Consider the following 17,063-nt stretch of genomic DNA (forward strand, 5'->3'; position numbering starts at 1 on the left):
AGTACAGAACATAGAGTTTTATGCGTATCTATTACATTTCATTTCAACAACTACAGTTGATTAAACCAACATCAACTTAGCAAAACTTCTTCTGCCTGTTTCTGACAAAAACATTCCTGTGTATTGTTTACAATCCACTAACACAGAAGCTTAAAGTCCATAAGCATTAAAACAATAAAGCTATTTAATGACTGACCAAGAAGCCTGTGAACCTCAAGTCTTCCCTCTTTACTGAGACTTTGCTCTTAAAGAATCATCTCACTTACATAATTAATCACACCTTCCTGAAACCACCAACTCTGACATTGCACCTACAGACCTGTGTTTGTGCGTGTTTACAGAACCTGAAACGGCTTACAAATAGACACAGATTAGAGTACAGCCGACACATAATCGAGAGATAAAGTCTGAAGTCTGACTAGAACTACGCACAGCGAGGAAATGCAATTCTGTCCTCCGTGATAACAGCTCTATTCAGCACTGCTGAAGTGACCGCATGTTTTGAAATGAGGTGTACATTGCACAGGAGGCAATACTGTTACCCTTCCAAGAAACGGAAACAGGAACTTCCATGCATTTATAGTAACTGTGACATTTATATATGTTGCAGAGAACATAACACATGTATAGAAATAGAAACATCGGCTGCATCTATGTGTGTTGTTGTGCCTGGCTAAATTTAACAAATTAACTATAATAAGTTATTAACCTGCTGGCTGCTGTGTAACTGCAACCTTCAGAAGAAAACAAGTTCCTTCCCCAGAGTCCTCTGACCAGCTGTAGTTAATTTGTGTAAGTGTGCGAATCAAATTCAATCTTCACGGCTGCAATAATTATGTTCAACAATTTAATTGACTGTTGCATGGCTATAAAGGTAAATAAAAATAACCAAACTATAACATGAGACTAACATGGCCATTTGGACATACAAAAGCTAGTGCAGCAGCAAGTACACAGGCACAAAATCATCTGGAAGACCTGGCAAGGTACCACTTATACGATGCCAACACAGACTTTTGAACTGCCAATATCACCAAAAAACACACAGCACAGCTGGCAAAAGGTAGTGCCACTCATTAAATGGAGAACAAGCAAAAGGTCACTAATCAGTGTTGTCGACATCAAATTTCCATGAATAATGCAGAGGGATGAGAATAATTGATATAACTATGTAATATCTCCAACATCAATTAACATTCTAAAACAAAATTATAAAGAAAAAAAACATCTCACAACATCATCATCGGGCCCTCTCCTCTTTGACCATCTGCCAAAGATAAGGGCTGAAAGCAGGATGTATATGAATAATACACTAGAGTGATGCCACATACAAAAAATCCACATCAGAATGCAGCAGTCTGTCCCAAAAGACCATACAAGTGAGATCTCCTGCAAAAAGAGGCAGACCCCGTCACCCTCTGCTCTGTACCCCTGTGCCAATACAGAGGACTGCTTTCCCTTTACCTCCCTCTCTTATTACAGCAAATTTGTCCAGATTTCTTAACCTAACGTCGATTAAGATTTGATCAAGATTCTGGTCCAGGAAAAGAGGTGTAGGAAAAATATTGACTATCTTCGCTAAGGCAGGATAAACACAGCATGCACCTGCTAAGTCAGTGTGCCCGGGCTGATCTCTTTTTCATGCACCTTTAATTTCATTTAGGAAAACAACTCGCCTCTGGAGTATGCTGGTTGTTTGGGTCGGTCTATTGCAGTCAGCGGTAACACGCCTTGCTTTTTGGCATCCCGAAATGGGTCTCAAAGGAGATGTTTCCCTCGGTCTGAGGGGCACACAGCTCTGCCAGTGAAGGGAAGATGCTCAGACAATCCATTTCCACACAGTGTGATATTTTGCTTTTTCCCCTGACGTGGCCTGAAAGTTGTTTTCTGCATCTCTCTTTGCGGTCTGCATCTTCTCGTCATCATTAAGTGACATTAAGTATTGCAGATAGCGGTGCATATCAACAGAAATAAAACCAGGAATGGATTCCCAATTAACTACAGCCTCCATCTGCATCGCTCAATATTTTGCATATTTATGCAAACCAACTCTGAGTTTGAGTCTGAGTTTGTGGCACTTCAGTAAATGCAGTTAAAGGTGTGCTATGTAGTTTTGGAAAGAAATTCAAACTCAATAATATTTATCAGGTAATAATAAAAACTGTAATATTTGAAACATTTCCAAAGCTGAATAAACAAGTTGTCCTTAGAGGGAAATGAGAATGCTGTATGAAGTGAGAAAGGCGGCTCCTTAGAAGGGTCCTTCAAATATAAACAAAGTAAAACAGTATGAAATTGTGTTGTCCTTTGATGTCACTTTGTTTATTCAGTCGTGGAAAATCAATGAATGAAGATTTTTCTCTTCTGATCAAAAATAAAAATCCTTTACTCAGACTGGAAGCAAATTAGAATGAAATGCCCATCTTTCATTTACACGGCCCAAAAATATCATCATCCCAAATATCAATAGGCTAATAAACAAAACAAAACAAAAATAATTCCCAGCTCATCTGTACCGTTACTTGCATTGCCTCCAAATTTTTAAAAAGAAATTGAAAAAATTGAATCCGAAACAGCATATTTTTTTTAAGTCAATTGTCAATTGAGAAATCAACAAAGTGGTACAATAAATTATCACTAATGCTGTTGAATATTCAAACTTCCTAACAAAAGCCAGGAGACTTGCAAATAAGTCATGGTTTAAGACATGAAATCAACATGTATTCAAAAGTAGTCCTAAGCAGTATGAAAAAAATGCCCCAATTAACGTTCTGAGCCATATGGAAAAAAAAGCCTGATGCTACAGAAGTGGATCCAGGACTACACACTACAAATAAAACAAACAAACAAAAAAAAAACGCTTCCCACAAATTGAACATGTGGATCAATACGACAGGACAGCCAACCATTCCATGAAACAGCACCGGTTATAATACCTAAATAATAAAAGATCTGACAAGCACAAAAGCAGTTCAATCAAACACAATCATTACTAACTTCTGAATAAATCTGAAAATTTCAGCACCATGGAGAGCAAACATCCCTAACTAAATCCAATATTCAGCAAAGTTCTCAGGAGTATGGCGGATCAAATCAAAGTTGCACAACACACATCATCCTCAGCAACGAGAACAGTTGCAGACAAGTCTCAGCACCCATTAAATGCACGTTTTGATCAAATAGTCCATGTTATGAGTTAGAAAACATATTACAACTCACAGTATATCATTACATCACTCTTGATAAAAAAAAAAAAAAGCCGCTCTTCTCACAGGATACAAATACTCAGAGGATCATTTTCTCTGCTTTGAAACGTCTTTTTGTAAACTCAACACAGTGTGTTATCTGACTTTAGGGAGTGAACAGCTCCTTTTCCACAAGCAGCGTCAATAGATTATAAAGGAATACAAGACATACTACTCTTTGATTAAAGGGTATGAGTCACTATCATGGTCTTTGTATTGTTATCTTTCCCACTTGCTGCTCATTGAAACTGCAGCACCAAATCATATCACCCCTCCTCTACTGGCTGCTGTTTAAGATTTCATTTTAAATTTACTGAATAAAGGCCCCCAGCGACATATCAGACCTCTTTTTATCACTAATGAGCTGAGGCACAGCTTGGTCCTCTCAGCAGAGCCCGACTGCTTGTTCCACACACTGAGCTACTGCTCTAACAGAGGTGACTGAGCCTTTACTATCAGAGCTCTCAGGCTTTTGCAACTTCCTGCAAGAGGAGTTCCTGCTATACCGAGATCATGACATGATTTCAGTGCGATGTGACTGGGTCTGCTGCGATTGGGAACAGAAGGGGGTGTTACAGGGACGCTGGCAGACACTGTTCAGCCTCCTTGAGGTGTCGTCGTGTCTCTAACTCAGTGAGTCATTTGTGAAGGAAGGTGCCCACTTGATAAACACAATGTCATGCCCACACTCACTCAGCCTGGAAGCTATACTGCAAGTAGATAGTGTCACTGCCAAGCTGATGGCACCATAGAGCCTAATGTCGTTTGCTATATCATAACTTTGGTGACACATCTATGTCAGTTTAACTCTCTAAATTGAACTCTTGATGAGTTACAACTGTCGGTCAAGTCAGTGTCCAATCACAGGTGCACCCTGCCTGCCTGGTTTCAACTGTTTTTCTGTGTTTTGGGCTGGCAAGAGAGGCTGTTTGGAGAGAGCTGTGTGGGAGCTGTCGGACTATAGCTCTAACGAGCTGACGATGAGAAGCTAGTGAGTTGGACCGGATAACATTTCCAATATAAAAAGGTGCATCCCACAGCGGCCTGGGTAAGGTTCACAGAACAAAGTTGGTGTGGAGTGTAGTAAATGCTTTACAGCGTTCTAAAAACACTATACAAAGCTCTTTTTACCTCAATACTATCTTTATTATGTATTTTGTTATCATCCAGCTCTCTCTCTCCCCACCTACACATAAAACCCACAGCGGAGTGCAAAATATTTGAGAAACATCCACTGGTGCATTGTTGCTACATGGAAATGTGGCAAGCCACTAACTTACATTAGGTTTAAATGAGTGGGCTAAATGCATAAATGACAGCATGTCATGACTGAACAACGATCTGAAATACATTGAAAGATATATTATGTAACATTTATGCTTTTAGATATCTAAAATTGACTAAACCTATGCTATACATTTTGTTGAGTTGTATACTAAGATTATCCCAAATGTTTCCAACAATGTTTAAACCCAGAGAAAGTCACTTTTCGTCTGGTAGCCTGTTGCTATACAGTAATTTCCGGGAGAGAGTCGGAGAGTGTGGAAGATCACAAGAAGGTCATGTGAATAAAAAACTTTCAAAAAGATTCAACATTTAAGAATTGGCCACCTGTTGAATTCATACTGAAAACAAATAGGGGGCAGAATATCACCACAGTAACTGCTTACTGTTGCCAATTGTCGTTGTCGTTGCCTCAGCTCAGTCAGCCGTGCAGCTACAGTAGCAGTCAGGACAGGGAGCTCGGAGGATTGGGTCGTGTTGGCCTTTCGCCACTAGCACAGGAGCTGTGGACCGGGACAGGCCGGGGCTAGCTGGTTAGCATGCTAAACATGCTTTGCAACACAACATAGATGTCACAACGTCAAAATTATTATTCCTTTGCATTCTGAGGATAATTTTAGTCAACTTTTGAATGTTCAAACCAAAATTCTTAACATATTGCACCTTTCAGCCTGAGTCAGGTCAGATTTTCATACAAAATTGTGGTTGTTCTTTTCTTTTCAACATTTCACTTTTCCATATTACACTTGCAGTAGTATTGTCACAAATGTAGCAAATGCCATATGTATACTCACAAACACATTGTGTATATGATACAGTCCATGTCAAATATTGAAAATTACATGATAGATGAACTGAAGACAGATACATGGTTTTTATTAACATGAAACAGAGGACATTCCCTCTTTGAATCTGTTTTGTGTCGCACAAAACATAGCTGAATGCAATAAACCAGCAACGATGAAAAACATCTGATAGAGATGGAACCAACAGGAAGTGAGGCAGCTTATTAATTCAAGCAAAACCATATAGATGCACACAAGCAAAGACACAAACATTTTTGCACACATCTCTCGCTCTCATGCCCTCAGTTTTCCTTTCAAAGAAACACACACACACACACACACACACACACACACACACACACACACACACACACACACAACACACACACACACACACACACACACACACACACACACACACACACACACACACACACACACACACGCACGCACAAAGGCAGCTGGCTGAGTGGTGGCTACGCAAGTCAGCCAGACTCTGATGTGTGTGCTGAAGTGAGACGATGATGTGCCTCCAAAAGATCTCAGGAGAAATATGATGAAGCTTCTCTGCAAGCGCTGTGTCTGCTCACAGGCATGTACGTATGTGTGAGTGTGTGCTGCTCTGTTGCATCCACTGCTTTTTATCCCAGTCCTCTTAGCAAGCACAACAAACGCGGGTGGATACACCTCAGTAGCATTGAGGCGTAGGACACAAGTTTGTCCACCTACTGTACATTAATATTCTACATTCTGCGCGTTATGAAGTTATATATATACACATTCCAGTCTTGCTAGCACAACGTTTTATCAGTTAACTGTCAGTGATACTGTATACGCTGTACAATACTGTTTTTTACCCCATTAAAAGGATACAATCTGTCACAATTCGTAGTTTATCTCAGCAGTCAAAGACAAAGGCAAAGACATTGAAATACTTCCAATATGATTTTGTCAATAGCATGCATTCTGTTTGCGATCCTCTTTCACTAATGGCCGCTAGTGTGTGTGTGCAGGGGAGAGACACTAGAATCCCATAAACCCTACTTTATTAGATAAACTTCCTAATCAGATAAAGAAATCTCACATGCCCCACGCACACACACATATACAGGGACCCACACAGCATCACACTGATAATCTCCATTACCAATTACGGGTGATACGCCACAGCTTAACATGAAAGCAGCAATTAATCTGCTAACACCGGTCAGTGGGTCATCATAGTAGAGAGAAAATATGGCTCACAGGCACACATACTGTATGCACACACGCAAAGCAAAAGTATCATTGAGGTAATTGCTGTCATTGCTGAAGTGAAGTGTATTTTTTCCTCATTTCTTCAGAGATGCAATTAAGGTGTAGTGAATTCTTTTCATGCAAAAGGACTCAAAATTGGTCTTTCTCACGTTTCCTGTCGAAGCGGCACAAATACAGGCTTTCAATCGGTCTGATGGAGACACACTCGCAGTCATTTCTTTAGAGTGTAACCCTGAAAGATCTGACTGCTGGTTTTACTCAGGTAAGGGTCAGTGAGTGACCAGGCCTGCTGTATTTCAGCACTTCTCTACTGCACAATCGCACACAAAATGTATGATTTGGTTGTTAGTCAGAAGAAATTCTGACTCTAGCTATTTTTATGCTACCTTTTGATAATCCTCAACTCTGCCTCTATCCCCTTACCAAAATTTCATTTGCACCTTTTGCACAAGTGATTGACTTTTTCACATATGAATGAACATTTCGACATAAGATATTTGCATTCTCATTTGTGAACGACATACAGTCATATTTGTTTGGCTTTTTTAAACATGTGGATTATAATTTCCACAATGTAAAAGAAAATGTCACATGTGAAGTGGACATTTTCACAAGTGATTGGACATTGTCACATATGAATGCCAACTGCTTCAACATTCATATGTGATGGGCCTTTTTTACAGTTGAATTTCACCATGTGGAACCATGTCACTGGCTTGTCATACTTCTCTCTGTTATTTTATTGTGATATGAATGGATATGCATTGCTATGGTGGCTTCCACATGTCCACATTGTGGAAACAAGTGCTTTTTTGGATTGAAAATAAATGAATCCATGCAGTGTTTAGCGCAGATTAAGGCAGATTGAGCTGGATCATGTTTTTCAAGGCACTAACAAATACCACAAACAGACATTAAAAAAAGGAAAAACAAGAGTTGGCAGTAATTTTCATGTTTGTTAACAAAGAGGGTAGCCATCAACCCTTCATCTGCTCTGTCTTATGTATTAATATGAAAGATGGAGGTGACAGATGAAGCACATAAACACGGCATATCACACTGTCATGAACAAACCGCCTTTTGCTTTATACAAACTGTTGCAAATGCAATTTGCTATGACTAAGTTAAAACATGCTGATGGGTTTTCTAACTCTTTAAAGATAAATCACAGTGCATTAAATCACAAGCATGCACAAGCGATCATAAAATAATACAATATACTATTAAAGCAAATGGATGGAAATGCCTGCTCTATGGTACCTTGTCAATGTCTTGGTTCAATCAAATTTGTCAAACCATCCCGGGGTTCAAACTGGCAACCTGTTTAAAACACTTTAAACGTGGTCTGCTTGGTTTGAATAAATAGCCCGATCTTCCAGGAAGTCTGAATGAGGGCAAGCTATGGTTTCCCTGATCTAAGCTCTTTTGGACACAGTAAGCAGAGCTGGGACATTAGAAGACACAGATAGGGGAGGGAGGGGTGTGTGTGTGTGTGTGTGTGTGTGTGTGTGTGTGTGTGTGTGTGTGTGTGTGTGTGTGTGTGTGTGTGTGTGTGTGCGTGTGTGGGAGGGAGGGAGGGAGAGAGAGAGATAGAGAAAGTTCGGTCGGGGTCGGTGTAAATGGGTTATCAACATGTGTATGCTGTATGTTATGTGCGGCTGTCAGAGTGTGTGTGTGTGTGTGTGTGTGTGTGTGTGTGTGTGTGTGTGTGTGTGTGTGTGTGTGCGTGTACGAGTCAGAGCAGAGAGGTGACACTCAGTGAGCCACAGTAGTTGAGTGAAAGAGCAGATGGGCCTCCCATATAACTGTCAAACTGTCAGAGAAGACACTCTCTTCACCCAATCCATTACTCCTCCAGTAGTTGCTTAAGCCAGAGAATGCAGTAATCTGATTACTGTTATAATGATCTAAAAATGATCTCAACCAGGTTATCACACCGACATAGAGAATGTAGTAACACTCTTGACATGTATTCAGATTAGTCTATTTTTTTTCAAATTGTGCACACAACAAAAAAGAGCCTTAGAGAGAGAGAGGACTCAAAGTTTCACTTTTAAAAACAGAACAAGCTTGTAGCAGTAAAAAAACAAAAACATTCTGTGCAGTAGAGGAAGTGGCACACCATACGAAACAGAGATTGTTTTGAAGCCTTAATACATAATCAGCTACTGTGCCTTTCCACACGTCAGAGTCCATGTACACAAAAATGATTAATTGGACATTCAGTGCACTCAGTTAATTAACCAAAGTGAAAACTAAAATACCAACAACATGCCTCTAATTTCGTACACATATCCAACAAGAGGTCTTTTTTAGTTATCTCGGACAGGCTTAACTTGGGTTGTTAAGTAAGTCGATTTATGAACCATGCCTTGGAACATCTTAGAACATTTTACAACCAATTCACCTTAAAGTAACAGCTTCAAAATCATTTTGATGGTACACTGACTAGTAATAGGTAGAATGGTGTCTCATTCATTCCCACTCTGTGCCCCAAACACCTATTCCTCGACTATGTAACTTGGGTTGTTTGGTATAATCTCTCTAGCTATAAGAAGGAGCTAGCTCTTTATTCTCAGTGCGCAGAGGTAAAGAGACTGAAGAAGTGACTAAGCAAGAGACAAGAGTGAATCTCAAACATGCTTTGGATGTCGCCTTTGCTGGTTCTGCATCCTTCACCTTGTCAATAAATGCATGTGTACAGCTGTCCATGATCGGGGACTGAAGGCGCCATTTGTACAGTGGTTTAAAAGTAAATTGCACTCGGAAGCTGTAGGGGCAACCAAGTCATGGAAAATACCAATTCTTGCATAATGATGCTTTAATCCCGCTGTTTACACCGTCTCAGTATTCTCAGCAATCAGGTTATGGGTGAGCATGTAACTAAGTGTCTTCTGTATAAGCTGATGCTATGTGAAGCTGAGATTTACTGCAAAAAATAAGAGATGGGGTAAAATCACAAACTGAATGGGAACCAAGAGGCGTGCTGTAAATTTTAAAGGTTGCCTCTGAGAAGAGGAGCTGTCAGAATAACCTCTTATGTGCCACTTCTTAATCCCATCTACACCTTATCCTCTTTCCCTCTGTGTATCAACACCCACTCCATCCACACTCCTGTCTTGTTCCATATTCACAGCCAAGCCTTACCGTATCAATAATGTTAAACATGCAGTGTTAACATCTTAAAACGACTCAGATTAGTGTAACTGTTGTGGTAATGCTAACTGCACACTAACAAGCCTACCAATACAATATAAAAGGCACATTCTTCACTCTGCTCGCCCACATCCATCACAACAACCTCTTTCCTGGTAAATCCATCATCACATCAGCAAGTGAAATTGAATAGGCAGAGTCGACTTCTGCAAGCTTCCCTCAAAATGATATGGCCATCATCCAATGTAACTAAATCAGTGATACTCATATAGTTGTGCAACATGTGGTTAAGTACGTTGGTCATACACACCAGTAGGTTTGTATATGATCAGGAGGGACTTTGTGTGACAGTAATTAGATTATTTCCAGTTTTTTAATTTGCTTGATCAGCAAAAAATAAGTAAATTGATTTTCTTTGTTGATATATTTTCAAAATATTATTAAATAAAACGTTATGATATTCTATGCGCATGTACATTTACTGAGAAAGTGAGTAAATGTACTATATTCTACTATATATGGGAGTATACTTTGAGCTTCATCTGTGTGAACCCACATCAAGTGGTTTACAATGCCATCTGGAGCATTTTCCCTGGTAATAAAAATGTCAATATTTGATTTACAATCCTTTACACAAAGCAAAGATGACAAACACACTCTTCCGCGTGTCATTTGTTCCTCACTGGTCTCACCAATTAAAGGAAACGATTAACTCAATCCCTGAGAAAACAATAAGATATAGATTGAACAACTTTGTATTAACTCTGCTTCTGCATTCATTTCGCAATTGACCTTTTACATTTAGCTCAATGACTGTTGAAGTTTTTATGTGTGAGAGTGTGCGCAACAACTGCAATAATTCGGGTTCAAATCAATCAATCAAATTTCAGTGAGGCGCTTCCAAGACGCTGGTTACTTAATCGAGAATCCAAATAACAGATTTCATTACTAGTAATTTCTCCATAGGCATGCATAATAGCACTCTTGTCAAGCATAAAAAGGAAATTAAACTATTGTACAGGCAATTTATGAGTACTGTAAGGTAGTAAGAGTATCAAAGACATATAGCAAATGGCCAAAAAAGAATAAATCAGAAGGATACCTGTATAACAAGCCACAGTGACTAGTACATATTACAACTTGGTTTCAAAAGGTTTTCACACATGCACATATAATTCAATGAATGCATAAAATGAGAATGAAAACAATACATGCCATTCCACAGTAGGACCTCTATTATTTCTGTCACTTCCCTAATGTATCTTGTGGAGAACGTGGCCTTTGTTTCATTGTCAAGCAGCCGCACAAGGCCAAAGGTCAAGTTAACAGTGACTTGAGAACCCAAACCATCAACAGTTCATTTCAGGTTCACCGTTTGTGTGGAGTGGTGCAAGCTGTGGTGCAGGAAACCTTACATGGCCATCTCTCACACTCTGTGCCTCAGTCTGTCTCACTGTCTCTCTTTGTTTCTCCCTCTCTCTCACACACACACACCGTCTCTCTCTCTCTCTCTCTCTCTCTCATCTCTTGTCTCTGTCACTCTGAGCTATTCCTGGATTCCACACTGAGGTGAAAGGAAACAGGAACGGCTGCACTGGCTGTTGGAAGCAGCGTTTTGTTTCTCCACTCTTCCTCTTGTAACACAGACGCTGTCAGTATTCCTGTTTGTGGTTTTGTTCCTTAACAGGTCAGGAGGATGTTTCCTCAAACATGTTTGTGTGTGATAAAAGCCATTCCTGTTCCTGCAGATGGAATGTGGGGGGAGTGTGTGTTTGCATGCGTGTGTGTGTATTTGCATGTGTGCTTGGCAAACAGCACAGCTGAAAATGAGATATGGTCATCTGGATGGATCTGAGTCAGCAGGGTGCAGATGGGTCCTTTATTACAGCCATGTGGAGGAATATTCAAAACAGTAGCATGCTCCCTGCTATCTGCCCTTTGTTCAGCCTCTTCTGCACCACAGCACCACTGGGACTCTCCCCAACTCCCTGTTGTGCTTACTGGAACCTTGGCAGCCAGATGTCCATATCGTCCAATTAGAAAAGCTTTTACTAAAGCTACAGCCAATTGGATTAGTGCTACATTTCCTTGCCAGACGAGACTCTAAATGTGCTGCTGTATGCTAGAATCTGAGAACTGGTGGGCAGACTCCTGTTTCGCTGACAGGCACCGGGCACCAGAATACACACACACGCTGCAGAGAGAGACCGGAGAAAGACACATCCCATGCAAGTGCGTGTCCTCTGCGTTACTGAGTGTGTGCGACTGAGATTCTAAACTGTTTAAACCAAGAACACAACATAAAACAAACCAGAACCTGTGCAGCCGAGGCATCGTGATGCTGTTCCCAGGCGTACATAAAACAGACACTTACACATGGATGAGCTTGCTGAAAAACTAGCTGAAGACAGAGAGAGGTGACAGCAGACGCACAACTGGGAAGAGGACAAACTTGAGACTGAAAAAGGCCAGAAAGATCAGGCAGTCTAATTTTTTTAAATAGAACTGCTACTCTTCCTGAGGCTTCTTCCCTTTTAAACATTTTTGGAGGATGATTTTCCTTTTCACAATTGAGGAACTAAGGATGGAGAGAGTGTAAAGCCCCCTGAGGCGAATTTTTGATTAAGGACTATGTAAATAAAACTGACTGGACTTGACTTGAAAACAAATTACATGCTATTTGTTTAAAATCACTGTGCTTGTTTGTCTTTGCCATACAAGCTCAGTGTCATGTATGTGTACATATGCGTTGTCAGTTCTCTATGTGGTCCTTAATCTGGGCCATAGTAAGAGCCATTAGTGGAAAATAAATCCATTAAAGCTATCCAAATCCATTGGTATTGCTTCAGTGGTGCGCCTAACCTTTTTATTTAGCTGCACTAACTCTTAACACAATATGTAAACTGCAATTGTCAATCGACCCTGTAGGTGTTTTTTAATCCGAGTTGGTAAATATCAGGCTCTTCGGTACAATTAATGAAAATGTTTAGTCACACATGACAGATTTTTGGGCGCATGTGCAACCAAAATAGTCGCACCTTGGAGCACTGATATTAGTTGGCCGTTATCAGCGTCAGATAACCACAATTGAGTGATCTTTGCAAAAAAAAATATTGTTCAAAGGCTGATTTATCGATATGGAATATTGAATGTCTTCCTCCCTAATATTGGCCCCAAAAATCTAGTATCGGTCGGGCTCAGTTTCATATAAAATTTAAAATAATCCTATTTTTCTATTCTGATCTATATCTATTTAACAAGGTCAATGGAATTAAGTACTGAATTTATTGTCAACTCAACTAAACCTAACTAAATAATCCACATAGTCAAAAAAATTATATCTATGTCTGTCTTAATGAAGACAAAGAAATCCATGTAAAATGATGAACAAAATAGGAAAAACAAAGAAATGAAGAAAAATAGTAGTAAAAACCGTATGGAGAAAAATTGTGCACCAGAAGAAATCACAAAACAAAGACAATGAACAGGTCCGCCGTGTGTCAACAGAAAAAGATTTTCCAAAAGAAATGAGAAAAATAGAAACACCAAGGGAAAACTCGAAGAAATACAGAAAGAGACAAAGACAGATTGTGTGTCGTGATCGTATAATACCAGCTCCCTCTCCCTCCTTCTCATCCTCTTATCTGGTCGATTCTGATAGAGAGTTCACTGCCAAGTCGATGCTTACGAGAAAGAGTCTGTGAAAGTGCTCATGGGGGCCTGGAGCATACACTCAACCACACAGGTACACACACATACTTTCTCAATCTTGGTTGAAAGGCTGATGCTGCTGGACATTTGTCCATTACAGTCCACCGGAGAAAAGAGACATAAAGACAGGCACAAGTAAAGAAGCATGAATGCAAAATCACGGATAATCTACCGAAAGCAAGGATATTATAACTCCATCTCTTCCTCTCACAAAGTCCACTTAAGTAGCACAAGAGGAGCATTAGACAGGTGTAACAAGCAACAACTAAAGAAGTATGTTTCCACTCAATAAATCAAGTCTATCTAGGCCAGTGAAGAAAGGGCAGGGCATTAAAACAAAGACACCCCACATTTCTATCTAAGCAGGCCAGGTGTGGCATTTGAATGTGTTAGCAGGGACACCTCCTGCGTATGAAACTGGGTGGAGCAGGGTGGAGCAAACAAAAATAACCCAAAGGCAACAGGCCATTAGTCAAGCCGAGAGACCACCGGGCACAAAGAACTGATAATGAACTAGTGAAACCAGCACAGACCACATATCTCACAATGAGCAGACAGCAGCAGGGAGCAAATGCAGCTCTATTAGTCAATCAGAACAGAAATACAAATGAGAAAGAGAAATGCTGCCAACGCTGCTGTTTCAGCACTGTCTGGAAAGTTTTGCATTGTACTGTACAGACAGGTGTGAAGACCTTTGCACACTGACAAGCTGATACGCCCGTTGTGGTCTCTCTAGTTGTTCTCAGGCAGAGAAATAAGGTGTAGGTTTACTGGCACTTCAACAGGACTAGGTATGCCAACGAGCTGGTTCAGCAGGAAGAGAGAGCAGCTCAGCATTTCTCCCCTTTCGCTGTTATTCACTTGGTCACACGCAGAGAAACAAACAGTCTCACACCAAACAAAGAAAGGCAGGCTACCGTGTGAGGAAGTCACCTCTGTGATGCAACACTATGCTTCAATTACTTTGGCTGCTTTTGGTTCCCTAAAACAGTGCCTCGTGAAGGCTGACATAAGGGGAAGAGAAAGAAATACCAAAACCACAATAATAGTTACTTAATATTAAATAAACGAGTGTCACAGCTCAACTTGAAGGACCTCTAATAACCGAACAACAGCTAGAGACAACATTTAAGCTAAAAAAAGACTTGAATGGGTTCACATGCGATCCATATCCCGCAGCACAGTGCGGAAGTAGGCTATCAGACACCTGCTGTATAAGATGAGCGACAGACAAACCGCCACCTCCGGGCTCCTTATCTGAGTCTATTGTTCACAGGATAAGTCAGGACAACACGGAAACATCTTCAAAACATGATGAAAGTTATATCCATTACGTGTAAAGTTCCTCTTTCTTTTTTTGTCCTTGAAAAAAAAAGGCAATAAAGCGATAACATGACAATAAAAAGAAAGAGAGGAGATAAAGTAGTTGAAACTCCGACTCTATCGAGCAAAGAGCTAGCGAGAGATTCAAAAAACAAACAAACAAACACACAAATTAGCCACAACTCCTGCTGCTTGTTCAGTTCCCTCTCACGGGGTGACAGCGCTGAGCGTTGTTAAAAGCCCTCGCGAAATACACGAGGAAAAAAAACACAAAACCACACAGCTAGACAGGAAAATATCAACCGACTTACGGTGCTCGCAAGAAGCCGTTGAGAGTCCGCCACCGCCACCAAAACATAGAAATCCAAAAGGGGCGAAAATCCGAGCTACAAATGAGAAAGCAGAGCGGAGCTGTCACCGTCCTGCCGCAGCGAGGAGAAGTCACAGACTGACAGTGCCTTGACAACCGGGCAGCGAGGGAGAGAGAGCGCGAGCCCGGAGCCGCCTGCTGGTTTCTCTTCTCTCGCACGAGACGAGAGGAACAGGAGGGAGAGGGAGCTGCTACAGATGAATGGTGGAGCGAGTGCGCATGCGCGGCCCGGCTCGATTCATTCCGGTGGAGTAGGGCTGTAAAAAGGCAGAAACGTAGCAGTGTGCCGCATTTCTTTCTCTTTCCTCCTTTCTTAAGCTTATTTATTTATTTATTTATTTATTTGTTTGTTTGTTTGTTTGTTTAAATTATCTTTTAGTGTCTATCCATCTCTCATTTATTTATTCATTAAGACGTTGGAGTAAAACGGGAAATTGTCAACAGTCAACTTAATATCACGCTATAGACTAAAGGCCAGTAGCATTTAATTTAGGACAACTATTGATTATTTTTTCATCATTCAAAAACCTGTAAGTATTTTTGATCGATTAAATAGATCGAATCGATCTGTTATGTCAGAAACATGTCCACAAGTTCCCAGAATCCAACGCGATGCCTTTTAAATGGCTTATTTTGTCCGATTAAAAGTCCAAAGCTAAAAGATATCTGATTTGCAGTGATTACTAATAGAATTGCTGGAAAATCAGCAAATTCTCTCGTCCTTTTTTACTTGATAGGCTACATCAATGACAGTGATGACTTAAAGGCTTGATGAATGAAAATCAGCTGGTTACCACAAAAATTTCCTTAGTTGGTCAACTCATTGATATTTCTGTCAGCTCTTAATTTGTCTTCTTTACAGAAACAATGATAATAATTTTTAAAAATGAAAAAAAGATACAGAACGCCTTATTTCTGTAGCTTGGACCGGTCCAAAACGTGGAGTGGGTTTGATTTGAGTAAGAAATGGCGAGAAACCACGATTAGAAATAGCCTCGGAGTGTATCTTGACTGTGACTCCCTCTACATCCAAGAGAAGCATTACTCTCCCCCAGACAGTCTTATAAATAATTCAGCAATAAAAGCTTGCGTCTGCTTGCTTCCCTGCTCGCATGCAGCACCAAAGGACGCCTCTCACGCTCCCCCCTCTGCGCGGCGTCAATGTATGCGGGCGATACCAATTAAAACAAATCTCCGAGCAAAATAAAGTTCAATCAACATTCTTGTTTCGCAAAACGGCTGTGGCCGGTCGGCCAGATCAGCCAGGGATTACACGGCTTCTGTCAACTATCAATAGCCTCATGTGCCCGCGAGAGAGAAGGGGGAGAGAAAGCGAGAGAGGGAAGGTGGGATGGATGGAGGGAGGGAGGGAGTGAGGCGCGGGGCGGCGGAGTTTCAATGCGCAGACGGTGCAGAGCAACCAGCCGAGCCGATGATGCTGTTTGTCCTGTCCGCGGATCGGAGGGGAGCAGACAATCAGCCGCAAGCGACGGCAAATTGAATCCAAAACATCCTGTCCCGGAGCCCCGCATCTGCACCGCACACCATCCCGACAGAGCCGGTGAGAGGGGACGAAGGCAGAAAAAGTCTAGAGCCAGGAAGGGAAAAAAAGCAATTTACCTGCACAGCGCTCCCGTTCAGCCCGCCGTTATTACTTCCCACTCAGTGTGGCTTTCAGCTCACTCCGAGCTGCTCGCTGCCGCTGAACGGGAATTTAGACAACGGGATTTGTTCACGTGGTCACGCTCGCTGCTCCTAATTGGCGAAACGCCTCGAGCCGCTGCTCGCTCGCACCTGTACGGTGAGCGGTCCAACGGTGCAGGCAGGGAAGAGGAGAGGAGAGGAGAGGAGAGGAGAGGAGGAGGGACAGGACGGCAGGAGAAGACGGAGTGGTGCAGCAGGGTACATTCATGCATGATATGCACCGCTCCC

General features: G+C 41.2%; 1 protein-coding gene across 3 annotated transcripts in view; it reads right to left on the reverse strand.

Moving 5' to 3' along the window:
- The window catches only part of strbp (spermatid perinuclear RNA binding protein), an 86,481-nt gene extending 69,642 nt beyond the window's left edge, over window positions 1–16,839 (reverse strand). For 2 of the 3 annotated variants that reach the window (XM_084383302.1, XM_084383304.1), the window contains exon 1: window positions 15,073–15,277. The gene's annotated coding sequence lies outside the window, so the exon portion shown is untranslated. Of the gene's footprint in view, window positions 1–15,072; window positions 15,278–16,751 lie in introns of those variants that run through there. The other variant, XM_084383303.1, reaches the window with a different exon arrangement.
- Between the last annotated feature and the right edge of the window lie 224 nt (window positions 16,840–17,063).

The sequence above is a fragment of the Pagrus pagrus genome (assembly GCF_965226575.1).
Source record: "Pagrus pagrus genome assembly, chromosome: 19".
In the NCBI taxonomy this organism is placed as follows: domain Eukaryota; kingdom Metazoa; phylum Chordata; class Actinopteri; order Spariformes; family Sparidae; genus Pagrus; species Pagrus pagrus.